At 47.5% G+C, this 14,443-nt stretch overlaps 1 long non-coding RNA gene and 1 other non-coding gene across 2 annotated transcripts; both read right to left on the reverse strand.

Annotated features, from left to right (window-relative positions):
- Nucleotides 1-573: 573 nt before the first annotated feature.
- On the reverse strand, nucleotides 574-14,042 carry LOC122202392. Its single transcript, XR_006194632.1, has 3 exons — nucleotides 13,764-14,042; nucleotides 7,982-8,238; nucleotides 574-638 (listed from the first exon to the last, which is right to left on the reverse strand). It is a non-coding gene; the product is annotated as an uncharacterized LOC122202392 (long non-coding RNA).
- Nucleotides 3,161-3,267, reverse strand: LOC122202879. The gene has a single exon (XR_006194934.1). It is a non-coding gene; the product is annotated as a U6 spliceosomal RNA (small nuclear RNA).
- Nucleotides 14,043-14,443: the final 401 nt, after the last annotated feature.

Here is a 14,443-nt window from a genome sequence, read left to right on the forward strand (position 1 = left end):
AAGCCCAGTCACATACTGCATGATTCCATTTATATAAATGTCCTGATAATGGTGTCACGGCTGGGGAAGAGGGCTGACTTCTAATGTGTATGGGATTTGGGGGGAAGTGACGAAACCATTCTAAAGTTGACTGTCATGATGGTTGCACATTTCTGTGAATATACTAAAAAACACTTTATATAGGTGACCCGTATGGAATGTGAGCTATATCTCAATAAGGCTATTTTTCAAAAGGACAGAAGGGAGAGAGGGAAGGAGGGAGGGAGGTAGAGAATCAGTGTGGGGAGACCAAGCTAGTCCCCTCCCCCACCCCCCGGCCCCGTGTCCCCAGGGCGAGTTGTCAGTGTTTCTGAAAGTCACAAAGCTCCGGCCTCAGTGCCTCATCTGAAGCAGGGCAGCTGTAAATCACCGGCTCCGAGGAATGGGTCTGTAAACACGCTCCAGCAGCCTCAGCTATGTGGTCATTACCGCTTTATTGATCCTCAGATACCTTCTGGGGATTGAGTTGCTTGGAACTTCTTTACTTGCCTTGTAAGTCCCCCTGCGCAAGCCGGTGCCCCGTTTCCCAGCCCAGGATTCCCGGCGAGCCCAATCTTCCTGCTGTAAATGTCAGAGATGATAAAGTGGGGCCAAATCTCCTGTAGGAAATGGTGGACACATTACCTCTGAAACGCAGGAAACGGGACCGGGCAGCATTCTGGGGAATTCCTCAGAGCCGCTCTCCCGCAGGTGCCCAGGGGTCAGGGGGACGGACGGACGGAAGAACGGGTGGACAGAGATTAGACTTGGGAGCTTTTGCTCTTCTAGAACACTTCTGTCCAGGTGGCTTGCACCCATCACATGCCAGGCACAGCAGAGGAAAGTGACAGATTTTATTAGAAGTTCAGTGTTCAGGATACATACAAAGTAAGTAAGGGGCATGCGCTTCTTCATAGACAGGACGTTGGTGGCATCGAGCTAATGCAACAGCCGACACCAGGGTGAGGGCCAGCGTGGGGCTCCGGATCCCCCAGAGCATCAGGGAGTCACGAAACCTGCAGGTTTGGGAGCCCGCCCATGCCACAGCAACCCTCTGGTAGACTACGTTAGCAATGCACTCTTTATTCATTAGCTTAAACAAAGCAATTAAAATATATATATATTTTTTATATGATGATGGTTCTCAGTTCAAAGGGAAATGGCTTGGAACCACCCAGTCCCTTGAATTCAGGAGACTGCCACTGCTATCACTATTACGATATTGGGAAAAGATGAAAAGGAGAAACATTTTGGAAACTACAGAGCACTAGACAAACACCAACACGCTACCTTCTCCCTCAGGGTTTCTTACTCAGGGACCTACATGAGGACAGGGCAGGGGAAGCCCAAGAGCCCTTGCTGGCCCTCGTCCTCCAGAGAGCGGCAGACCAACCCCGCAGGCTGCTCCCCACCCCTGCGGCCCTGACTTCACACCAGCCCCGCATTCACACCCCTGCTCTCCTAGGAATTACTCTTCTTTGGGAGAATGTAGCAGTTTTCAAAATCCCCACGTGCCTACCCTCATTTGGTGACACGACAGATGGGTGGGACTGGGGGGGGGGGCAGGGAGGAGCATCTCCGGGTTTGGAGAGGGAGACTGGGGCTCAGAGGGGTTGGGATCCCGAGTGCTTCATCCCCACGATCCGGTGTCACGGGAAGGGTCACTCTTCATGGCTTGTCAGAGAGGCTGCACTCCCACCAGCCCAAATGCTGACGCCATTACCCAAACAGCCCTGGGGCTCTCAGCCCCTTTCGCCTCATGACCGTGAAAGTCTGGCTGTACCTGAGCCAGGGGCTCGGTGGTCCAGAAGCTCCCATGCCAGGACCCTAACTGGCCACCAAGGGGGCCTTGGTCTCCCGTCACACAGGCATTGGAGCTGATGAACCATAGAGCCCAGACACTCAGTGCTACAGGGGGCTGGCGGGGCACTGAACTGGCGGAAGGAAACCCAGCAGCCAGAACGTGCACCAAGGCACGTGGGGGTACTTCTTGCGACAAAGAAGAGACGCAAAATATTTTTTTAAGCTTGTGCCCCTTTTAATTTACCACTTCAAAACAAAATTTTTTTTAAGTTTATTTAAAGTGGGGGGAGGGGCAGAGAGGGAGGGAGAGAGAGAGAGAGAGAGAGAGAGAGAGAGAGAGAGACTCTTAAACAGGTTCCACGCTGTCAGCGCAGAGTCCGATGCAGGGCTCGAACCCACCGACTGGGAGGTCGTGACCTGAGCTGAAATCAAGAGTCCGATTCTTAACCAACTGAGCCACCCAGGTGCCCCTCATTTCCCACTTCTGATAGAAACAAGGATACAGAGGACTATGTCTCTAGTATAAGGGGAAACAATGCAAATATGATGTTATGCGAGCACTGACCCTCTGCTCCTCCACTGGGGACATGAAAGGGAGCCGTGGGCCAAAGGGGACGGAAGTGGGGGCTGCGGCTCACCTCTGCATCGCTGTCCCCATACTGGAAACTGTGGCCAATTTCGTAAGATGTTCTGAGTTTTCAAGGGTAACTGGAAATGTGCACTTTTAGGTGTCACCTCCCCGTTTTCTTTTTTTTTTTTTTCCTTTCTATAATTTATTTACTTTTTGTAACTTACATCCAAGTCAGTTAGCACGTGGTGCAACAAGGATTTCAGGAGTAGATTCCTTAGTGCCCCTTACCCATTGAGCCTATCCCCCCTCCCACACGCCCTCCAGTAACCCTCTGTTTGTTCTCCATATTTATGAGTCTCTTCTGTTTGTCCCCCTCCTTGTTTTTATATTATTTTTGTTTCCCTTCCCTTATGTTCATCTGTTTTGTCTCTTAAAGTCCTCATATGAGTGAAGTCGTATGATATTTGTCTTTCTCTGACTAATTTCGCTTAGCATAATACCCTCCAGTTCCATCCACGTAGCTGCAAATGGCAAGATTTCATTCTTTTTGGTTGCCGAGTAATACTTCATTGTATATATATACCACATCTTCTTCATCCATTCATCCATGATGGACATGTGGGCTCTTTCCATACTTTGGCTATTGTTGATAGTGCTGCTATAAACATTGCCTTCCCATGTTCCTATAGGGCACAAATCTCATTTTCCTCCCAAACTCCAGGAAGACCAGCCATGCAAAATCCATCAGGGGCCAATTTTTTTTTCTTTTTTTTAATATAGCACTTCACGGATTTGTACGTCATCCTTATGCAGGGACCATGCAAATCTTCTCCGTATCATTTCAATTTTCATATAAGGGCTGTCAAAGCAAGCACCTCAGCATCCAAATCTGACTTTCAAGCTTGGGCATCTTGCTCAGGTTTTACGTGACATTGACCGGAAATATTTCTGCCTCAGAAGATCACAGCGATTTGCAGACAGTTAACGGATTCTGCAAGCATGTCCCAAAGACCTGGGAGGGAGCACGGAGAGGTTCCCAAGATTCGTCTTCCCCGAGAGCACTCAGGGAACACCCCGCCCTCTCCTCCTCTGAGGACCAGCCACACAAGCACGTCTTGGGCCTGACTGGTTTTATTCTTAGGAAGTAAAAATGGGTTCATGGACCACACTGTTCTATATTTTTGATTTTGTGATAAGAAGGAAAATCGACTCCTCGTCCCAACAGACTGAAGAATGATTTAGTAGATTTTGTTCCAAAGCCTTGCCCTGTTGAGTTGAGGATGTGGCTTTCTTGACAAACATCAATACAAGTTAGCAAAACATTTAGACTTGGCCCCTGAGAATCCCAGATTCAAGGGCTTATATCTGAATATAAACAGGCTGTGAACTTTCGACTAAAACAGGTAAAGTAATGACAAACAAACCACGATGAGATGAAAACTAATCAGAGGAGAATAATTTTCTGAATTTTTTTGAGAAGTCCTGCTAATCCTGGAGGATGTGATCTCACGTTGCAGCCACGCAGCCTCTGTCTGCACAGGACAGCTGTAGACGCACTGACGTCCCGGGTTGCGAGTGCACCTTTGCTCTGAGCCCCAGCCACGTGGTGGGAAGGCTTGGCGAACATCTTCCTCCTTCACGACTACCATCTCATTTTCTCTTTTTCTCTCCTGACCAAGGAGCCCCATGCTTCAGGCGCTCCTTGGTATGCTCCTGCACATCTATACTTTTCCTTCTCGTTCACATCATCACAGAATTAAAAAAAAAAAAAAAAAAAGCCTTTGAGGAAATTAGAACTGGCAAAAATGAAGCTGAGAAAATTCGCTGCCTCTTTCCTTCAGTATATTCCCTGCACAGCAGCCAGTGACCCAGTTAAAATTCAAAGATTCTATCACACCTCTGCTCAGAGCCTGCGGTGGTTCCCTACTTCTCTGATGAAAGCTGTGGTCTTTCAAACGACTTTCCAGTGTCTCTGTGATTTGTCCCTGACTTTCCCCCGACTCACACCTGTGGTTTTATCTCCTTCGGCTCTCTCTCTCCCCCATGCATTCCGTGAGCTACACTGAGTCCTCAAGCACACCAGGCCTACCCCACCACAGGGCCTTTGCACCTGCTTCTCCTTCAGCCTGGGACCTCTTCCTCAGGTAGGCACATGCCTCAGCTACATGTCTCACTCTCTCATTTCCTTTAGATCTTTACTCAAATGTCACTTCAATGTGGTTTTCTTTTTTAAGTTTATTTATTTATTTTGAGAGAGACAAAGAAAGGATGAGTGGGGGTGGGGCAGAGAGAGAGAGAGAGGGAGAGAATTCCAAGCAGGATCCTCACTGCCAGCGCTGAGCCCGATGCAGGACTTGAATTCACAAAACCATGAGATCATGCCCTGAGCCGAAATCAAGAGTCCAATGTTTGACTGACCGAGTCACCCCAGTGCCCCTCATGGTGGTTTTGATTTGCCTTTCCCTGATGATTAGTGATGTTGAGCATTTTTTTCAGGCACTTCTAGGCCATTTGTATGTCTTCTTCAGAAAAATGTCCATTCGGGTTCTTTGCCTATTTTTAATAGGGTGATTTGCGGGTTTTGCTAGTGAGTTTTCATAGAAACAGAAAATAGAATGGTGGTTGGGAGGGGCTGAGAGCAGGGGGAAACAGAGGGCTGCAGATCAAAGAACATAAACTTCTAGTTATAAAAAGAATCAGTCCTCAAGATCTAATGTATAACAGGGTGACTATAGTTAATGATACGGTGCGTATATCTGAAAGTTGCTGAACGTAGATCTTGAGAGTTCTTACCAACCTAAAACAAAACAAAACACAAAGACAAAAACAAAACCAAAAAAAAGGAATTAACTGTTTAAGGTGATGAAGGTGCTAATTATCGGGATCTCGGTAATCATTCCACCATGTATATGGATATCATATCCTCACGGTGTACATTTCAAATATACACAAGGCGGGTGCTTGGATGGCTCAGTCGGGTAAGCCTCCAACTCTTGATTTTGGCTCAGGTCATGATCTCACGGTTCACGAACTCAACCCCCCCCCACCAACCACCGCCCCATTGGGCTCTGTGCTGGCAGCATGGAGCCTGCTTGGGATTCTCTCTCTCTCTCTCTCTCTCTCTCTCTCTGCCCCTCCCTGCTTGTGCTTTCTCTATCTCAAAATAAATAAATAAATAAATACATACATAAATAAATAAATGTATTTTTGTCAATCATTCCTCAGTAAAGTTGCGGGAAACAGTCACGTCCCTGAGGTTGTCCCTGGCCACAGTATCTAGCTCCTCAGTTCAGTGTCCCCAGCTCCACAGCCCCTTCCAGTCCTTCTCCTCCTGTTCTGTTAGCCCTCCTCACTCATTACCTGAGGGGCAGCCTGCTTTACGTATTACCTTGTTTGGGAACTACCTCCCTCCCTGACCGTTACCTCCTTGAAAGCAAGGATTTTGTTCTCTTTGCTTGATTCACAGTTGATTCTCAATAAATGTTGAAATTTTTATTCCTTTTTTTTTCAAGAAAAAAAAAAAGCACTGTTCCCCTGTTCTTTGCTCTGGGGGGACCCCCTTGTCGTCTCTGAGCCTCAGTCGCCTGTGTAAAATGGGCCCAATTGCACCTGCCTGTGTTAACGTCCAGGAGGTTTGTGAGATGCTAGTGAAAGACCAGGGCCAAAAGTCCCTCCAAATACTGCCCGATGTCTCTGGCGCGGGGCACTTATGAGAATGAACTAGAAACTCGGCCGGCTCCAGGAAGCCCCGAGACCTCTTCCGTCCTGCCTGTCACAGCAGAGGTCCTTTCCTTCATCTGGAGCACAGTAAAATTGTTTTCAGAGTTTATATCTCAATTCAGGGCCTCGAATGAGATCCCCAAAGTACTGGGGAATCCGTGCAAAGTTCCAAAAGAGGTCTGCTAGTGAGTCATAGGGCAGGAAACACTTCCCTTCTTCACGAGCCACCACAACCATGCCCTTTGAGAAATGCTCCAGGCATTGGAGGACACAATTACAAACAGGCTAATGGCTGGTGGAATGTATTTAATGAAATCTAAGTGGCTCTTTTGGGAAGCCTGGCTTCAAAGGGGGGCACTTCTGAGGGAGGGCTCATGGGTAACAACCGTCCCAAATTTAACACCGATGCGCCCATATGTACAAAGAAAACGTTGCTTTTTTTGTTTACTTTTTCCTGTAGCTGTTTAAAAAAAATTTTTTTTTATTGTTTGTTTATTTTTGAGAGAGAGAGACACAGGCAGAGGGTGAGCCAGGGAGGGGCAGGGAGAGAGGGAGCCACAGAAACTGAAGCGGGCTTCAAGCTCCGAGCTGTCAGCGCAGAGCCTGATGGGGGGCTCAAACCCATGAACCGCGAGATCATGACCTGAACGGAAGTCGAACACTTAACCGACTGAGCCACCCAGGCGCCTCGCCTGTGGCCGTTTTAATCTTCTACCTGAATCCCCACCCACAGTGAGTGGAGATCCGGAGCAATCGAAGGCAACTGGGGCTTTCCGGTAAACAGCATCTCATTGTGTTTCTGGTTTAAATAGTCTCTTTTAATAAATAGTCAACTCCCGAGTGCAGCTGTTCACTCCGGTGGTCGCTCCCTCCCTCCTTCTCCGAATGGTGATCCGGGTGTGAGCGCAAGGCCTGGGACAAGGGAAGCAGCAGCTCACTGAGGGGCAAGGAGCTGGGGCCCTGCCAGTGGCCGCCATGGGATGTAGCTGGGTGGGGGGATGAAGCTAGGTGGGGTCTGGTCTGCCTGCAGCCAGCACACCGCCCCAAGGGCTGCTCTCACAGCAGGGAGGGCACCCCTGCGGCGACTGCCACTGGCCCAGCCTGAGCCCCTGGCCTCTGTCATCCTCAGTGCCTCTCTCCTCCCAATACTAGACTGTTGCTGGTTCACACTGAACTTCACACGCTCTTATTTTGGCAAACGGGAGCTCCGGGACCCCACGCGTGCCTGGCCTAGATCGCAGGGACTCAGGAAGACCGCTCGGGCCTGACCATCTAGATACCTGCCACTCATCCCAGCCTGAACTGTATCTGCTATCGAGCCAAGGTGGGGCTTCTGTCAAGAGCCTGGACCCTCATTCGTTTATTCCCTCAACTGATACCTATCGAGTGATCCCTTCTGTGCCACGAATTGTTGCAGGTGCCGGAGACTGAGCAGCAAACAAAACCAAAGCCCCAGTCCAGAGGGAAGAAAAAGACAGTGAGCAAGCAAATGAAATACACCGTGTGTCAGAGGGTGAGACATGCTGTTGAGAGACATGTATCCAGCAAGGCTGACGACAAGAGGGAGCTGTCTAAAATAGGGTGATCAGGGAAGCCTTCTCCGTTATGGTGGTGTTTGAAAAGATTTGAACTGGGACCTGGAATTGGTGAGGGGCGAGTTATGAGACTCTCTGCTGGAGGAATATTTCAGGGAAAGAGAACAAACAGCAAGTGCAAAGGTCCTGAGGCAAGAGCACGCTTAGTGGGTTTGCAAAACCACATGAAGTCTGTGGTCGGCCAGTCAGAGAAGGCTTTAGAAACACCCACGTAGATGTGGGAGTGCCTCAGAACACTGAGCAGCTGGCTTCCTTTTTGCCAGTAGCTTCCTACCTGGTTTCTCTGTCCTGACTGTTCTCTGACTCAAGAACCAGCCTTGCCGTGATGGTGAGCTATGGAGCCTGAGGTCTGGTGTCTTTGTTTTCCCTTTGTCTTGTTCCTTCCTCCCAACTTCTGAGCCAGGAGAGGCGGTGTCTTTCTGTCACGTTGGAGAGCTCCCCCTCTATATCCTGAGCGCTCTCTATTCAAGGCACTGGCTGCCTCTGTCCCAGCATCTCTTCAAGAATATTCATGTAGAGAACAGGAGGAGCCTGAGGAGAGGAGCAAGACACAACGGGTTGATATCCAATGAAGGCAGTGGGCATCCGGAAGCCAGGGTTTGTGATTTTCCTCTACTTACAAAATAACACAGTGGCCGGCCACAGGTTCAAGGATGATGGCAAAAGATATAACACTCCTGAGTCAGAGACAAAGGGCCTTAGCGCTCACGACACAGGCAGAATGAGTATCAGTGTCTGCATCAGATCCCCTTGCCCCCACCTTCCATGTCGACGAGGCCGAGAGGTTCGTGTGGCTACGGCACGTGCAGGGAGTTCGCGTCATAGCTGAGAAATCATGCACTTGGGGAATCTTTTATAATATGCCATTAGCGCCCCTGACTCCTGCCCCTGACAAAGACATTATCTTTGCCACCCCGGACAATTCAGCAAGCCTGCCCTTTGCTCTGGAGGGGACAGACACTACCTCTGTCTTCCCAGGCTGTTCTCGACATGAACATTCTTGGAGAGATTCCGGGGCAAAGGCAGCCGATGCCTCTGCTCACAAGAAATGGGAAAAGCACACGGCCTGTTGGCTCCCAGCATGGCAGGTGGGAGCTCAGCCTGTGGAGGTTCAGGAATAGGCCACTGTCACCCCAGAGCTTCTGATCTTGGTGAGAACGGATAAAAAATAGAAAGCTGAAGACTGTGTCCCTATCACTCGAGGATCAGCTTGGCCTTTTTGTCTCTGGTGCCGCCTCAAGAGTAAACAAAAATGGGTCCAGACGCAAAACACAGGCAAGACTGAGGAGTTCGGCAACTTGAACATTCCTCCCCACCAGGCACGTTTTCTGTCGGAAGTCATTGGCCCCGGGCTGGCTGGGCCCACAAACACCTCAATCCATCACTGACAGGCCGTTCTGGCAGCAGCCTCTGGAGCCACATCTCTGGGCCGAGACCAGCAATTAAGTGTTTAGATTCAAATCAACGTTTATAACAGCCTTGGGGACCTTTCCAGAGCTCTGGAGACCGAGTAAGCTACTATTAATACAATCGTATGAAGTAAAATTACACAGAGAAAAGTTTTACACAATACGCTGCATATGGAGTTATTTTGACAAGAAATTTAGTTTGCTTTTCTTAAGTCTTCTCTGCTTGTGTAAGAGTATTAATTACTCACTAATCTACTTAATTTGATTAAACGTCTTTATTTTTGTGAAGAAAACTCTTTTTTTTCCTTTTTAAAATGTTTATTTATTTTTGAAAGAGAGGGAGCATGAGTAGGAGAGGTACAGAAAGTGGTGGTGGGGGGGAGGGGGGGACAGAGGATCCAAAGCGGGCTTTGTGGTGACAGCAGAGAGCCCGAGGCGGGACTCGAACTCACAAACCGTGAGATCGTGACCTGAGCCAAAGTCAGACTTTCAACCAACGGAGCCACCCAGGCGCCCCTGGAAGAAAACGGTTGAGCATTTACTATAAGTTGGTCTTGACTGAGCGTGAGGATACACAGATAATCAGGTATGTGGCTGCCTATTCTCCCAAGAAGCTCACAGCCATCTCAGTGATAGGGTCCTCTGAGAGGCAGAAAGTGCCAGAGACTTGGGCAAAGCCAGCGTCTGACTCAGACATGGGGCACTGACTCTCTTAATCCTATCATCGGCGTGGGGACGATCCCCGTCACCCCTGCTCCTCATCCTTTACTGTCTCCTCCTTCTCAGATCCTTATTGGCTGTGCCTTGCAAATGCCCACTTGGGTTGCAGAAAACTTTTAGGGCAAACTGGTCAAGAAAGTGAAAATCCAGGATTACTTAGCATACTCAGTGCACGAAGCAAAGGTAGGGCCAGCTGGGCAAACAAACGTCTGTTTATGATAGGTGAAGGGATTGCGAGAATGAATGGATGGCTGGCTGGATGAATGATACAAAAGCGTGAATTCTGGTAACAGGAAAAATGGAAAAAAGGAAAAACGAAATTAACACCCCTAGGATGGCCGCTATCAAAAAAAAAAGGAACGGAAGAAGCGTTAGTGAGGACGCAGAGAAATTGGAAGCTTTGTGCATCGTGGTGAGAATATAAAACGGCTATTGAAGACCGTATGGCAATTCCTCAAAAAATAAATATAATTTTTTGTGAGGCAGCAACTCCATTTCTGGGTAGTGTACCCAAAAGAAGTGAGACCGAGGACCTGAACGGACATTTGTACATCAATGTCAAAGCAGCACTGTTCACGATACCTGAAACAGGACCAAAAAATGGTGTGTGTATACATTATATATGTATACACACACACACATATATATATAATGTATATATATGTGTATATATATATTATATATATTACACACACGCACACACACACACATACATATGTATAATATTCCATTGTGTGTATATAGACACACATACATACAATGGAATATTATTTAGCCGCCAAAAGGAAGAAATTGTGATACAAGCTACAACCTGGATGAACCTTCAGGACATCACATTAAGTGAAATAAGCCAGACACACACAAAAACAAATATTGCACGATTTCACTGACGTGAGGAAACTAAAGCAGTCAAAATGATAGAGACAGAAAGCACGTGGTTGCCTTGGGCTAGAGAGAGGGAGGAATGGGGAGTGACTGTTGAACGGGAACAGAGTTGCATCTTGAAAAAGTTCCAGAGGTGGATGGTGGCGATGGCTGGGCAGCAATGTGAATGCCCTTAATGCTACTGAACTGCACACTTCAACGTGGTTAAATGGCAAATTGCATGTGATGTGTATCTTACCACAGTAAAAAAAAAAAAAAAAAAGTAAACTATTCAGTGAGTTATCAGTTGAGAAATTGATGGCAGTTTTCACTTTTTAGCCAGATGTTTTGGCGTCATCTGGACATGGCCAAAATGAAATGATGAAGGATTTGGGAATTGAAGCCAGGACTCTGGAGTCTCAAGTGACTGTGATAATTACTGCATTTCATTTCCTGTATGTAAGGCAGATTGAGTTCAAGACCAAAAGCAATATTCCAATGGGCTGTGATTAATTGCCCCTCCTGTGTTTAAATGGACCTCCTCATGGCTTTTGCTATTGTTCTGCATAAATAATTAGGGCAGTTTCCACTGCAGAGTTTGTGCTCATGCATGTCCTCGTAGAGAACAACAACAACAACAACAACAACAACAACAACAACCAAAAGGCAATTTCTGTTCAGTGCTTAATGAGATTTCAGACTTGGAATATGTTAATCCACAGTTAGGTGGTGAACACAAGGCTTTAGCTGGGAAAGGGAAGCACCAGGCTTCCCGCCCTACACCAGCCTGTCGTTTGCTTATACCATCTTGCTTAATTTTCTTAGGGATGCTATGATGTATACATTATCTCTTCTTTATTTATAAATGAATCTCAGAGAGGTTAAGTAACTTACCCTGAGTCACACAGATGGCAAATGGAAGGGTGGAAAGTTGTACTTTGCTCTGATTCCAATCATATCATGCTCTTGAAACGGCAATAGAATCCTTGACTTTCCCTGAATAACTACAGTGTTATTCATCTGGTTATTTATTCGCTCGGCCACGTAATAGTGTTTTATACTTAAAAATATAAAACAAATAATCGTTCTTCACTTCCTGTATTCCAGTGATAGGCTCTGAGGATAGAGACGTAAGATACTCTGGAGCTATCTCATGGATCAACGTTAGTGACAGGGAGACTCAGGTAAAAGACTGTGATTTTGTGCTATTGCAGAGATATGCACCGGTAGGAGACAGCACACAGGAGGTAATGTAGCCCAGGCCACTTTGCAGCTGAGATAAGGATAAGAAGGGTCAACAGACAGAAAAAATGAGAAGCAGGCATTTCAATCAGAGAAGAACACCAAACTCCCCGTAGTACACTTGGAGAACAGATTAGAAATGAGGGTGGGGCTAAGGGCTTCGGATTTTATGTTGAGGTAGACAGTGAACAGGGAGCCACTGACATTCTTAAATGAGAAAATGACAAAAGCATTAAGTTTGTGATTTAGAACGCTCACTCTGATACACGGAGGATGGAGATAGGGGGTGGCGGGCCAACACAGAGACAAGGAGACTATATTAACTTCCTAAGTCCATTGTAACAAATTACTGCAAAGAGGGGGAGCTCAAAACAACAGAAATTTATTCTAGCATAGCTATGGAGGCTAGAAGTCCAACATCAAGGTGCTGACAGGGCCAAACTCCCTGTGATGACTCTAGGGAGTGCCCTGCCTTTCTCTCAGCTTCTGGTGTTGCGGGCAGTGGCAATCATGGTTGTTCTTTGGCTTGTAGGCACATCACCCATGGCACTCTCCCCGTGCACTGTCTCCTCTTCCTGCAAGGACACCGGCCATATTGACTCAGGGTCCACCCTGCTCCCACATGCCCATATCTTGATTATGTCTGCAAAGACTGTTTCCAAATAAGATCACATTCACAGGTATTAGGGGTTAGGACTTAAATATACACATATACATACATATATATATATGTGTGTGTGTGTATATATATGTGTGTGTGTATGTGTGTGTGTGTGTATATATATATATGTATGTATATGTGTATATGTATGTATGTATATGTGTATATATATATGTATACATACATATATATATATATTAAAGGGGCACAGTTCAACCCACGCCAGAGACCAGTTAGAGGACTCTTGTAATTGCCCAGCTGAGAAATAACAAGGTACTGAGCAGCAGCAGAGACCCAGAGAAAAGGAAGGAATGGGAAGGAGAGCTGGTCAAGCCTGAAAGCGGTGTGGGCTATGGGCCACTGGGAGGCAAAGGAAGAAGATTCCTGGAAAGACAAAAGGGGGAAATGTGGGACACACAATGACTTAGTCATGCACATAAGAGGGCTGGCGGTGATGGTGTTGATCTTTCACTCTTTCAGACAGTAGAACCCTCCATTGTCTCTGAGATAAAATGTCAACAATTGACCTGGGCAACATTTGAATCATCCAAGTCTGGCCCACACCTCTCTCTCCAGCCTCGTCACTCACACCCCTGCCTTTCCCCCAGTGTGCACACATGAGCAGGAGTGGGCGTGCACACAAACACATGTGCACACACACACACACACACACACACACACACACACCAGGCAGTCATTCTCTCCTTTTGTTCACCTTGCTCCTAAAGCACATACAGATAGGTGGTATCTTGTGCCTGGCTGTGTCTGCCTGGCGTGCCGTGAGGGAGAGCATAGTCTTGCCCCTGCCCGGGGTTCACTCCTACCTGTTGAGCTCCATTCCTCTGCCCATCTATCACCCTTGGGGAAAGGATTAATCCTGCCTGTCCCTCACCTTCCACGGTATGCTGAGTCTAATCTGTACCCACAGGTGTTGTGCTCATCCGGGGTCATTGTGTCTGTCTGACCCCCCCCCCCAGATTAAGTACAGATGGAGAGATCAATATTTTACTCATCTTTGTACCCCCAAGGCCTCACAGGACCCATCCCAGAGTAGAAGCTCAAGAAATATTTGCTGAGAAGAGCGAACTGGATTGGCTCTTCGAGGAATGTTGCTGGAGTCTACTACAGTTCAAGGGCATGGACTTTGAGGTCAGACACACCTGCATTTGAATCCTGGTTCTGATACTCAGCAGCCCTGTTCATTAGGGGCATTTTGAAAACTTCCCAAGCTTCATTTCCTTGCTTGAGAATGGGGATCCCGACAGTGGGGCTCCAAGACGAGCCAGTGAGATCACAGGTGTAAAGCATCCGACACACTACCTGACAGATCACTACCAGTTCAGAACACGCTGGTTACCATGGTTACTGTTCTGAGGCCTTCTGGCCCTTGAGATATCCTGCCCTGCCCAATAGACTGATGGGATTTGTGAGTCCCCGCAGCCCTAGCCCCTCCTACCACTCTCTTGCCCCAAGGTACCCATAACATTATGATGTAATTGAGAAATACATGCATGATTCTTCCTCAGTCTTTACGGTTTGGGTATTGAGCAGTCATGAGACGTTGGGATGTCATCAAGAACAGCTGTTTGGGGAGGAAAGTTCCAGGAGGAACATAAAACCCGGAAATGTGCCAAGAGTATGTATAGGAGTTAAACAATGTTCTTTACAGTTTGCGGATAGGATGGGAGCTCGACGCAGGGACAAGAGCCCGAGCTGGCGTCTCCCCGTCCAGTCCTGGCTCCGTCTCTCATGGGCTCTCAGACCTGCATTGTCTCGGCCTTTTCATGGGGCTGTTGTGACACCTGGAAATAATGTGTACAAACTGACCAACCCAATGAAC

The sequence above is a fragment of the Panthera leo genome, chromosome D2, assembly GCF_018350215.1.
Source record: "Panthera leo isolate Ple1 chromosome D2, P.leo_Ple1_pat1.1, whole genome shotgun sequence".
In the NCBI taxonomy this organism is placed as follows: domain Eukaryota; kingdom Metazoa; phylum Chordata; class Mammalia; order Carnivora; family Felidae; genus Panthera; species Panthera leo.